Genomic DNA, 12,542 nt, shown 5'->3' on the forward strand with positions numbered 1-12,542 from the left:
ATTCCCTGTATCCATCTCTACCCCCCTTTCCTAAAACACCCCCAGGCTGGCCATCCTGTGGGGCTGCAGGGGTGAGGAGGCGGTTCAGACCCTCCTACACCAGGAGCAATCTCTGTGTTATCCCCTTCACCTGTGCCTCATTGCTCCCAGGTGTTCATCGTTAGCTGTGCTGGGTTAAAACCCTCCTGGGCAGAGAAGGCTCTGCTTTTTGTTCCAGCAAGGCTCTGCTCTGGTGTGTGTTTGCTTCTCCTCATCCCATCTAGCTCCGTTCCTCAGTGGTGGCTCTGGTTCCCCTGCATGCAAGGCTCCTCCAGCAATGACCAAGGTTGGTGCTGGGGTGGTTTTTGGGCAGATGTGTCTCTTGGGGCAGAGCTCTGGCTCCTGTTGCTTAAAAAAACTCCTAAGAACCAAACAGAGCAATGTGAAACTGCTGTAGTTACAGGGGTGGTACGGTGGTGTTTGATGGGCAAGTGTTTTTCTTCCTGGAAGCTTTGTGGGACTGCAGGACCCAAAATCCAGGCAAGAGGTGCCTGGAGGAGGTAGAGTGACTTGTGGTACCGGGTTTCTCTTGTATTTGGCCACAATGAAATATTTCTTGTCTGGAAGAAAATAGCTGGAGGGAAGACAAGCAGCTGATGTGGTTTTGGAGGAGAGCCTGGGCTGTGCCTGGGCACTGCAGGGTTTGTCTGTGCTCTCTGCTGGTTGGGTTTAATCCTGGCTTGGGCAGGACTTGGGGTGGGTACACACAACTTAAACCCATCACCCTCCTGTGTGCACCTCGGGGTTCAGCCTGGGCCCTGCTCCCCAGGCTCTGTGCTGGTTTAATCCCTTTCTCAGGGTGCTGCAGTGCCCAGCAGCCCTGGCCCTGCCCTCGGAGCTTGGCCAGCTCTGCACAGCCCTGGCTCTCACCCAGGCTGCAGAGCTCTGCCCCTGTCCCTCCCTGGCAGCTCAGGACAGGGCTGGGTGGCCCCAGCATGGCCCCAGTGTGAGCCCTGCCCTGGGTGTGGAAATGTGTGCAGTCCCACGCCGGGTGTGTGAGTGTGCAGAGAGCGAGTGCAGGCTCTGCAGGGAAGCCTCGGGGCTGTGTTGGATGTCGGTGCTAAACTTTGTGGTGCTTAATGCCTCACTGGAGGAGTGAGACTAAATGTCCTTCCACCTTCTGCTCCTGAGGACACAGGAGCTTGATTTTATTGCCTTGCCAGTCACCAGAGTGAGGGCTGGGCCATTTCTGGGAATAGGCCTGTCTGTGCACAAGCTCCTCCACCCAGGGCTGCCAGAAGTTCTCCTGCCCTTCAAAATGGGAAACAAAACCCTCTGTTCTTCTTGCTGTGAGCTGTTGCTTTTACTGAGGTGTGTCTGTGTCCTGGCAGTGAGAGCCACAGGCCCAGCCCATCGTGCAGAGCATCGCTTTGGGGTGCTCCATCCTTGCTGCTGCTGTGGGCACAGGGTCTCAGTCACCCTTGTGCCACCTTCTCACGGCTGTGATGTGCCAAACCTCGGCTCTGTTGGGTTAAACCAGAGCACAGCCCCACGTGGAGTCCCTGTTTCCCTTCCCCGTGCTGTGTGCATCCACGTTGCAGCAGGGATTTCCCCCTGAAATCCAGGCCTGTGGGGCTCAGAGGGGTGATGTGCAGCCCCCTCAGATCTGTGCTCCCTGTGTTTGGTGGCTTCCTAGGAACAGGAGTTTTCTGGAGCAAGAGAAACAATTCCTAAAAAGGAGCAGTCAGATGGAAAATTGATACCAAATGGTGCTATCAGTCCCTTGAGGAACAAGGGATCCCTCAGCCTGTGGTTCCTGGGTGTTAGGACTGAGGCACACCATGCTATTTTAGAGGAATTTTTTTTTTTTTTAAAGTTTATTATTTTCCTCCTTTTGTAAGCTCCTCATTTTCCCAGATATGAGCTGGCTTCAGATTTGATGCTGGTTCCTGTAGGAAGCTGCCCCTCAGCAGCCAGTGCCACACACAGGAGGCTTCTCCTGGTGCCCAGAGCTGAGCTTTGCAGCTGAGCTTCCAGGGAAGGAATTTCCAGCAACTGCAGATCCATCCCCAAAGACAGCATTTCAAGGAATTACCCTCTCCCCCTTGCTGCAGACTTCCTCTGCTTTTCCAAGTAAGTCCCTGGCTTGGGGCCATTTTTGTAGTAACTGGAGCAGAGCAGATCCATGGGAACATCCGGGGCTGGAAGTTGGTGTTTTCCAGGTTCTTATCTGCATTAAGTGTCCCCAGCTCTGACACTGAGCCCCTCTCCCTGTCTCCCTTGGGAGCACTGTGTTTCCAGAGCTCTGGATGCCTTGAGGAGCAGTAAAACCATCTCCAGTGACACAAATAAATGGGGATTAGGGGTTTTTTTGAGCACTGCTTTAGAGAACAGCGATTTCTGGTGCTGCCAACTCAGTCTCCTCCCTCCTGGCAGGGCTGCCCCAGGTCCAGATGTGCTGAGCATCCTGAGGGGTGCCCTGTGGGTGACCAAACAGCTTCTCTGCCCCCAGAGACCAAGGGGCAGTCCCTGCCTGCCTGCAGAGCTGCCAGACAGCTCATGGTGGTGCTTCCCCCCTCTCCAGAAGATGCTCTGTTTATGAGGTTCATTTGCATGCCCTGATGGGAATAGGGAATAGTTTGGGGGCTCTGGAGGAGGTGACCCCTCTCCCTGGCAGCCAGAGCTGGGGGCAGGGATCAGATTCCCCCTCCCCACCTGCAGCACTCGGTGTCCTGGCTGGTGCAGCCCTGGAGACATACCTCGTGGATTTTCTTCAGCTCATAAATACTTCCCTGCCCTCCTCAGTGCCCCTAGCAAATAAATTATCTGAAGCTACATTTCCCCATTTCAAAGCCTTGTGAAAGAAACCAGAGGGCTTAGCAGCCCTGCCTGGCTGGAGTGGTTCACATACCATCCACCCATTTGCATTTGATCTACTTCATCCTGTGTTAAGTAATCCTTGAAAGCCCAGTGGGCTGCAGGCCCTCTTGGTGCCTGTAAATCACTGGGGCATGTCACAGGCTGTAAATGAGCGGGGTGAGAGTGTGGTCCACCCCTTCATGGGATCCAAAACCTCCCCCTGCCCCAGAAAAATCATCCTGGTTAAATCAGAGCTGCAGCTTGCTGGTTTGGGACCACCACAGGGTGGGAGTGTGCCTGGTCCCCCCAGGTGTTTCCATGTGGGACTGGAGCAGGATGCTCACCTCGAGGGGCAGCTCGCTAGGGGAGTCTGGGGATGGGTTTGGTGTCTCCTGGGTGCTCCCAGCTCAGCCCTGCTTGTGTCCCCCAGAACCTCCCTGAGCCACCCATCAGCTGGGGCTGCCCTGTGGCATCTTCTGCACTCCCTGCTCAGTTTGCTTTCCATCCCTGGGATTTCCTGGGACAGAGAAGGATCTCTGCCTCCCCCCAGCCCCTGCTGGTCAATAGGGCTTTAAACCATCGAACCTGTGTGATTTCACAAGTCCCTCTTGCAGCCAGGCTATGGCTCTCCCTTGTAATAAATCAAAGATTATTTGCTTCCCCATTGCCTCCCCTCAAAGGTTGCTATTGCTCAGCTGTGGCTTGACTTTAATTACAAATTAAGAGCAGCCAAGCAGGCACTAGGTGCTGTTAATTGGCTTTCCAGGAAAGGTTTCACGGGGAAAGCTGAAGGCACCAGCGATTGATCTGCTTGGTTCCTTGTGTACAGTAGCTCAGCCTGTGCCAGGCCCCAAATTCAGCAATCTGGGTGTCATTTTCCCAAAAACTGCAGCCAGCCTCTGGGCTCCAAGGTCCTTTTCCCCTGCTAATTGAAGCCTCAGAGCCACCCTGCCAGCACTGGGATGGATTTTTAGCTGCTGAGAACAAATTCCAGGGGAGGATGCTGAAATAAAGCAGATGGGATGATTCTGGAGGTCAGAGCGAGGAGAGGATGCGCTGTGATGAAAACATCCTCGCTGCTCCAGCAGCTGTCAAAGCCCAAACAGATGAGGCGAGGTGCCCAAGGAGTGTGCAGGGATCTCATTTACCTGGTAATTAATGGAAATCGTGAAACAAATCAACACATGCTCCCTGTGGAGAGCTTCCCTCTCTGGTTTGCAGCTGCTGCGGGGCTGGGGCAGGCTCTGTCCCCGGTGGAGCCCGGGTTACCTGCGGCTGTCCTCACCTGCCCTCTGCCCCTCCCTGCCCCTTTTGGCACCGCTGATGGCTCTGCCCGAGGCTGGGGCACTCGAGGATGGCTGTGGATGAAGATGTCACCATCAGCCTCATCCTCCACTCCCATTCTGTTCCACTGAACGTGGCCCAGGTGATTTTTCCAGCTCGCCTGCCTGCTGGAGAGAAACCTCATCCTGCTGCAAAACACCCTGCTGCTTTTTCTTGAGAGTTAATCAGTTTAGCTCGGTTTAAGTATTAAAAATGCTGTTTGCTGGGTTAGTTGTAATTTTTTGTGTGTGTGCTCTGCAGGGCTCTCAGGCAGGAGCAGGGGATGCTCGCTGCGGTTCAGGGATGTAAGGCAGTGCTTTGGTTCCCCACCTTCTCGTTTATTCAGCGAGGGTTTTGCAAAACAAAGTCTTTTGAACAATTAATGCCAATCAGAGTCGCTGACAGCCCAGCCCCTGGAGCACGGGCTGAGCTTTGGGTGTCTGGGCTGTGCCTGCTCGTGGGGGAAAAATAACCCCAAAATAGCACAGGTGAGCACATAACTCACCTCGTCAGCCTCCTGCCAGTAGTTAGCAACTGGCAGGATGCCTGAAGCATAAGGTTTGTGATCCCTTCCAAAAATTGCATCTGAATGTTAAGTGACGTATAGTAAATGCCAAATCCCTTTTGAATCTTGCTAAAAATCTCAGTTTAAAATATGCAAGCGACCTTTCTGTCTTTCTGAAAAGCTCTCTGCTTCTGGAAATTTTTAAAAAAAAAGAAACTAGACCTGCAGTGTCTTGCTTCTGGATAAAAATGTGTATTTTGGGGTTGTGTGAAGGGGCACAGCTTCCCTGTCTGTAACAGAGGTGGGTCAGGGTCCCCTCTGCAGGCTGGACTCCAGCAGATCATTGAACTGCTGTGATAAACCTCTCCCAGATATCCTGACAGGAGAAACTGCAGAAACTGTCTGAGGAATTGGTGGGCTCCTGCTCCCTTTGATATCCCTCACATTATAATTAAGAGATAATGTCAATAGAATAAAACATTGTCTCAGGATAATGGTCTCCCGCTGCTACAGGAGCGTCAAGGTGAAGCCAAATAATTTATCACAAATGAATGTTGAGGCAAGTCTGGGACGTTTGTTTTCACAGCAAGAGGCATTAATCCTGGAACAACAATATTCCAGTGCTTTTATTTCTCCTGTGCCTGGTGATTGATGCCAGTGCATCATCGTGCCTGGGAGCCAGGGCTGCTGAGCCATGTGCTCTCCTGCCAGCTGCAGCGACCAGGGGCGTTTGGGCTTGTTGGAATAGATGCCAGTGAATCCAGGAGTGCTGGGCTGGCTCACTCAGCATCAGGGAGTGGCATTTTCCCTTCCAAAGGTGAGCAGGGCTGTGTGTGGGCTGGCTCTGCCTGGCCAGGCTGTGTTTTGGGGCTTGCTGCTTGTTCATTTGCCAGGCAGGGCTCATCTCAGAGCCAGTTTCACACGGCTTGAGAGGGTTTGGGGATCCCCTTTTGAACATGGGGCTGGGCTTTGTGCACTCATTGAAATACTGCTGAGTATAAACACAACCTCCTCAGACACATGGGGAGTGTCTGTGGACCCAGATCCTTCAGCTGGGGCTGGGGCAGCCTCAGCCCCATCCCTGGCACCCACAAAGGGCTGGGGAAGCCTCTGCTGTCTGCAGAGCACCCGCTGCAATTCCTGCTGCTCTCCCACCCTCTGTTTGCACTGGGAGAAACTGTGAGGTCAGCACTTGAAACTGGATATGTGTAAGTGGCAATTAGACTTGAAGCAAAGTCCCGGGAGGGTGTGCATAAACTCTTTCAGGATTTTTTTTTTAATTTTTTTTTTTTTTGTATTTTTTCTCCTCCTGGATTTGTCAGCGGAGAGAATTACACATCCAGCAAACATTTGGGCTGCAGAGGAACACGAGGGCTTTGTGCTGTCTCCAAATGCCAAATCTGTTTTTGTGAGGCAGTGCTGGTGTCTCCTGTTGGCAGGAGCACAGCCAGGTCTGGGAGGGGACAGTCCCCTCTGCCAACACTCTCCACAACTCTGTGCCCTTGGCAGGAGAGGCAGAGCCATTAGGCTGGAGCAAAACTCTTTTGTACACGGGGTGGTCCCAGAAGAGCTAATTGGAGGTGATTTTGACTCATTATACACTCTTAAACTTACTGTAAACTTAAAAATTATGTACTTTGAAATCGTGGGCTCCTTGCAGTACTCTGAAGGGATCTGAGCCCTGTGGCAGCAGGCTGTGTCCAGACAAGAAATTTGCTCAATTCATTGGTGCTGTGAATGCTCCAGTGCAGCATTCTGTACTGAGAGGCTCTCAGCAGCTTGGCTCAGGACAAGGACTGGGATGCAGGTGGATTTTTGGGTGCAGATTCTGCCTTTTGAAGCTCTGGGTGGTCCCGGTGTCCCCGCAGAGCGTGGGAGCTGCTCCCTTGCAATGACTCCCAGATGTGTCTGACCACCTCAGCTGAGCTGGGCAGGGCCAGTGCATCCTGCTGGCAGCTCAGGGGCACATTTCTGTCTGGTTTTTACTGTTTTCTCTCATTTGCTGCCTGTAGGAGGGGCAGGGGCCACGGAAAACTCTCTCTTTTAAGAGGTGGAATGGTTTGGAGCGTGGCTGGGTTGTGCTGCCCAGCAGCTTGCACCAGGACAGACCCAGCCTTAGAAAAAAAACAAAAATTTAATTAAAATCTTCAATTGAGAATCCCAAATCTGTGCATTTGCAAGAGGGTGGTGGAGGCAGAACCAGTTCTCTGTCTGGGACTGAGGGCACTGAATCAGGAGCTTATAACTATAATTACACTCGTGTAGCATTGGGCAGGTTAACGAAAAGAGGGAAGAAACTGCATCTTCTGGGCTGGTGTTAAACTCTGAGGCCAGGGAGCTCCAGATGTTTGCAGAGGAACAATTTCTATCACCTCCTTACCCTCAGAGAGGGGGGCACAGGCTAAACTCAGATGTGAGGTGGGCACTGGAGAAGAGCAGCAGGGGAAAGCCTTGCCCTGTGGCTGCCCAGGGGGACAAGGAGCATAAGGAGCTCCTGCAGCATGGCCAGATGGTGACTGAGGCAGGAACTGACTCGTGCCAAGTGAGGGATGCTCAGGGCAGCCTCAGCACCTTGTGCTGGCCATGGAAGGAGCCTGTCAGGGTCTGTGTGTGCAGAGCTGCTCCTGTGCCAAGGGCTGTGCCTGCTGCAGGCACCAATGAAGATGTCAAGCTGCTGCAGTGCGTGGGGAAATCAATCACGGCGTTATTTTCCTGCCCACAGCATCCAGGTGTCTCCTGCTGCAGCGTGAGGGGGAGCCTGGGCAGGGCTGGGCAGTGATTTGGGGTCTGTGCTGGCAATGAGGGCTGCTCCTGCCACCCCAGCAGGCCCTGCAGCCCCTTCCCTTCGGCACTGCCCCCCCAGGAATTTGGGATGTGACCAGCAGCTCGCCCTGGTGGGTTCTCTGTGGGCTCAGGGTGGGCAGGAGCAGCAGCTGCTCCCAGCTGAGGCTCTGTGTCCCCTCACCTTGGCTCTGTGCAGAGGGAGGGCACGGCCAGGAGACACTGCCATGGCCTGAGAGTGGGCAAAGAGTAAAGGAATAGGTGGAAAACCTGAAGTGATGAAGTGCTTTGAGCAGCCCTTTGCTGTCAGTGTGAAGCAGCAAGCCCTGATTTAAACAGCCCCTTCAGTAACTGACCTACACCGAACAAATCCATTTACAGACTCTTGTTTCTCCTCGCTGTTTAACTACCAGAGTTCAGAGACGATTCCTTAAATGTTAATGGTGCAGGAATTTGGAAAGTTTCCCAGAGTTGCTAGGGGAGCCGTGCAGGAATATGTCTGCTGTGTTGGTGCAGTTCAATTTCCTGCTGAACATCAGGCGGGCTGTTCTCGCCTACTGCTTTGTAATTAAAGTGCTGAAAGACCATCACTCTCTGAGGTTTGCTCAGCCTCACCCCCGGGTGAGGGCCAGCTCCGTGCCCACCTGCAAGGAGGACAGGTTGCAAAATATTTATGGATCAGCCCCAGCCTGCTGTCATCCTGCTGCTGCCATCCCAGAGCTTGAGTGGGGCTCTGGACCCTGAGTGATGGATAAACCCCACTGTGCCCCTTGTGCTGCTGTCCATGGTGGGTCAAACTGGGGTTTGACCTCAGGGGACAAACTGAAGGTTTGTCCCCATCCCTCAGACAGCTCCTGCACAGGGCTCAGCATCAGGAATGTGGCAGGGGACAGACTGCCAGCGTGGCTGTGTGTGACTCTGACCAGCAGAGCAAGTTTGGGTCAAACCCAGGAGTATGAGAGCTCCTCGAGACCCTTTTCCAGAGGAGTTTGGTACAGGCTGCTGGGTTCCATCAGAGCTGAGCTCAGGGTAGTGACCCTGCAGGGTCATTGTGTCACTGGAAATGCACCAAATCCCTGGGGCTGGAGGGCAAAGTGTACAGTCCCACTCTGGGCATGCAAAATCTCTTTATCAATCCCCCTGCCCAGCAGAGGGGTGTCTGTGCTGGGGGCACCCTGCATCCCCGAGCTGCTGAGGGCTGGCAGGGTCAGCAGTGCCCCCCATCCCTGCTGAGATGGGGACACCCCCTGCTTTGGGACAGCAGCAGGGGAAGGAGCTCACCACGGGCATTGCTGTGGAAAACAAGGGCTGTAAAAGGAGCCAGGAGCGCTGAGCTGGCGTGGCCTCCCCCAGCTCCTTTGTCTCTAAACTTGGATCTGACTCTTTCCACCATCTCGTTAGGAACAAGTGCTTGGCCCAAGTCTCATGGCAAATTTTGACATTTTAAAAATTGATGCCTTTTTCTGCTCATAACTTAAGCTGTCTAGTTTATCAGAGACATATGGAAAGTTTATTACATTCTTATTACAGATGCAGCCAAGTGAGCTGACTAATGAATGTGGTTTTATTTTATTTTTTTTTTTTAGTTAGGACTTGGCATGGAAGGCCTCCTCCAAAGGGGATCGCTTTGGGTCAAGAAATAAATCCCCAGAAGGGTTTTTTTCCCCTCTGTCCTAACAGTCCAGCTTGGCAAAAGCCACAGCATGATTTGGGGGGTGGAAAGTGAGGCACAGGCGGAAATCAGGGGTTTGCAGGAGATTTATTGTGTTGCCCCATGACAATTCCAGCAGTGTGGGACCCTCGGTGCTCCAGCTCCGTGCTGTGGGCAGGGAGCATGGATGGGATAAATGGTGCAGATTCCCAGGAAAAGCAGCATTTTGTGGCTTACAACAGCTTGGGGCTTATCAGAAAGGAGCAGGGGTGCTGCTGTCCTTGGAGGATGGGAGCAGCAGAGGGTGTGAACTCGTGTGTGGGTTTTGGCAGCTGAGGGAAGCCTGGAGCTCCTGGGATGCTGCTTTGGGTGAGCTCAGCTGGGTGCCAGGGGCTGGCTGTGCTCCAGACCCCACTGCTGGGGACGCTCCTGTGCCCTGACCCAGAGCTCTGCCCCTGTTTTTAGGTTGAAAACAGCGTGTTTCTGTTCTGTCACTGTGCTTGGAGAGGCTGGTTCTCTCCTCCTGTGTGTTTTCCCTCCCTTTCGGTGCCAGGTGTCCCCAGAGGGTTCAACCCACCCCTCTCCAGAGCTGATGCTGCACTTTCACATTTTCCAGCACAAACTTGTGCTCAGAGGATGCTCCATCCCTTCCAGCGATGCCCTGGCAACCTGAGGGCTGATCTCCCTGGCTTTTAACAGCTGTGGGCACAAATTTTAGTTTTTCCCTGGTAGGAACCACTCTCTTTGGGCTCGTTTGATTCGTGAATTTGGTTGGTTATAACTTCTTGTTGGTTTTCCACTACTCACACCACCCGCCCGTGCCTTCCCTCTGCCGCTCCGTGGTTTATGGAGCCTGCTGGGACGATGACAGCAGCGCTGCAGAATGCAGGGTTTGGCTGGGCTGGTGTACTTTTACTGCCTTGCATAATGCAGAGATCTCCAGCCCAGCTCCCAGGCTCGTCCTGCATTACAGCTCTGGTTTCAGATGTGGCTCCTTCCATCGCCTCATCTGCTGGTTGTGGCCTTTTCCACTCCCCATCTGCCCCTTCGCAGCTCTCTGCTGCGCTTCTACCATCTATAGGCAAAATCTCTTCCTCTGACTCACAGCTTGGTGCTCTCCTCCCTTTGGGCAGCTGGCTTTGGCACGGTTCCCCCTTGCTGTACACATTGCAGGGGGTAGCACACCCAGGGCACTTCTCTGGGACAGGGTTTTCCTCCAGGCACCAGCCTTTGCTGCTGCTTCTCCTGTTTTCTCCTCCTACACCTGCACCCTGCTTTTGTGGGACACAAGAGGGGTGCTCCCCTGTGGAGCCTGGTGAATCAGGCCTGATTCTGGCCTGGGTCTCTTTGCAGACCACTTCTGGGGCTTGGAATGTGTTTGTAGGTGTGGGAGCTTCCCTGCAGGACAAGGTGGGGATGTTTCACCCCGTTATCTCCGCAGCCCTCGCTCCTTGTGGCTCCTGGAGCTCTGGCTGAGCCTGGGCTTGCTCTGCTCCTCATCCCTGCTCCTCCTCTCCAGCGGCTTTGTGCATCCTTAAACTTGGATCCTCACTCCAGCAGCCATCTGGTGTGCTTTAGCCGTACAAAGAGCCATTGTTTGCTCCGGAATCCGTGTTCTGGCGAGGTAGCTCTGCTTCTGGAGAGCTCTGCGGGCTCTGCCAAGGTCCTTCTGCTCTGCTGGCAAGTGCAGGTGTCTTTGGAGCAGCCTTTGTCCCTGACAGCAGCACAGCTCGGATCCTCTTCTTGCTCCTCCTTGCCTGACCACAATCCTGAGGTTTCCCACAGTGAGCCTGCAGTGAGATGTGCTCCTATTTTTTTGTCAGGGATGGGACCTGGATGGATGGGATAAATGGTGCTTCACCATCTTTCCGTGTGAGCAGCGTTCTGGGCTTGAAATGCCTCTTTTAGCACTAAACCTTTTAATGTCCCTTAGCATGGAATCCTCCGGGTCTCGGTCAGGATGCGTTTCCCAGAGCACATCCCTTGGGAAGCTCTGTGGAGAGGAGAGCAGAGGGCTAAAAGCAGAGCCCTGCTGCCAGCTGGGGACACTGGTGCATGACAAATGTGGCGTTTGAGTTTCCCTCTGCAAACCAGCCCACAGTCAGCCTGATTTGGGAGAGAGCCGCCTGTGAAGCCGAGTGACTCGGCGGGGTTTGCTGTGTGGCCTGGCGGTGTCTGCAGCAGGTTTCATTTGTAAATGCTGACACATGGCATTTCCTCACCGTCTCCTTGGGAAGGGCGGTGTGTCTGCCGGCACTTCCAATTTGTCACTGTCAGGACTGGCCCCATCTCCTGCTCGTCTCTGAAATGCCTTCTGATCGCTGCCGAGGCACTTATTGGCATATAATTTATCATTTAATATTACCAGAAGGGTTTCTTCTGCAAACATCCCAGAAATGATTACCCAGATCATGTTTGGTAGCTCTTCCTTTCACCTGCAGAAACCTCTTGGTGTCTGTTTGCTGCTCTGCCGTAGTGCTGGGGAGAAAAACTGCCCTTGATGCGACATCTCCATCCCCAAAAAGCCTTGATCAACACCTGGCTGAGGCTGCCTGAGCCCAGCAGCTCCCTGTGCCCGTGTGCTCTTGCAGAAGATTTTGCATTAGGGATTCTTTCAGGACTGCACCGTTGGCATCTCTCATCAGGCAGCTGGGGAAAATGTTTCCCCAGACTTTATTCCTCCCTGTGGAGAAAGGATTTGGGGGTGAACAAGGGGCACTGTGGTGCCTGGGCACTCCTGGGTGGTGCGAGGGGGCTGGCTCTGGGATGCTGAGCCCCCAGGAACAGAGAATTTTCTGCTTTGCTCGTCACAGTGGTGGCAGCTGGTTCTTGCAGAGGCTGCTGAGGAGGTGCTGGGCACTTGGGGAAAGCAAATCTGTCCCCAAAGGCTGGCACAGAGAGAAGGCAGAAGGCTCTTGGGCTGCTGTCCTGGCTCAGACCCCTCTGGTGCAGCAGAAGGGGCTGATCTGAGTCCCCAGCTCCTGCTGGAGTCCCCCAGGACCCAGCTGTGGGTGTGGTACCAGGCAGGAGGAGGCTGCTGATTCACACACAGCTTCTCCCACCCCACAGCCGAAGGTGGGATGTGGGGGCCGCTTCTGGGGCTAAACCACAGTGTTCCTCAGAAGGGGCACTGCAGAGATTTGTGTGGCACATCCCTCGGGGCAGGGCTCGTGTGGCCCCAGCACAGCCCCTCCACTCGGGCTTGTTTTGGCTGCTGCTCTCTCATCCCCTCAGCCCCAGCCAGGCAGTCCCCATCCCAGCCCGTGTCCTGACTCGCACAGGTCAGCTTTCCTTGGAAGCTGCCTCATGGTTTTATAGTTCTGCTTTATTAGAGACATGAAAGTGATTTTTGTTGTTGCTGGTTTATGAGCCAGACTTCAAAGAATGCAATTACGCAGCCCGGGTGAAGACCTGCTGGTATCTCATGGAAATCTGTGGAAAACC

General features: G+C 53.8%; 1 long non-coding RNA gene across 1 annotated transcript in view; it reads left to right on the forward strand.

Annotated features, from left to right (window-relative positions):
- Positions 1-203: 203 nt before the first annotated feature.
- Positions 204-12,542, forward strand: part of LOC147649874 (uncharacterized) — a 32,718-nt gene continuing 20,379 nt past the window's right edge. The window contains exon 1 of the long non-coding RNA XR_015277607.1: positions 204-325. This is a non-coding gene — a long non-coding RNA (uncharacterized LOC147649874). The remainder of the gene's footprint in view (positions 326-12,542) is intronic.

Source organism: Cyanistes caeruleus, chromosome 18 (genome assembly GCF_971803275.1).
Source record: "Cyanistes caeruleus chromosome 18, bCyaCae1.hap1.1, whole genome shotgun sequence".
In the NCBI taxonomy this organism is placed as follows: domain Eukaryota; kingdom Metazoa; phylum Chordata; class Aves; order Passeriformes; family Paridae; genus Cyanistes; species Cyanistes caeruleus.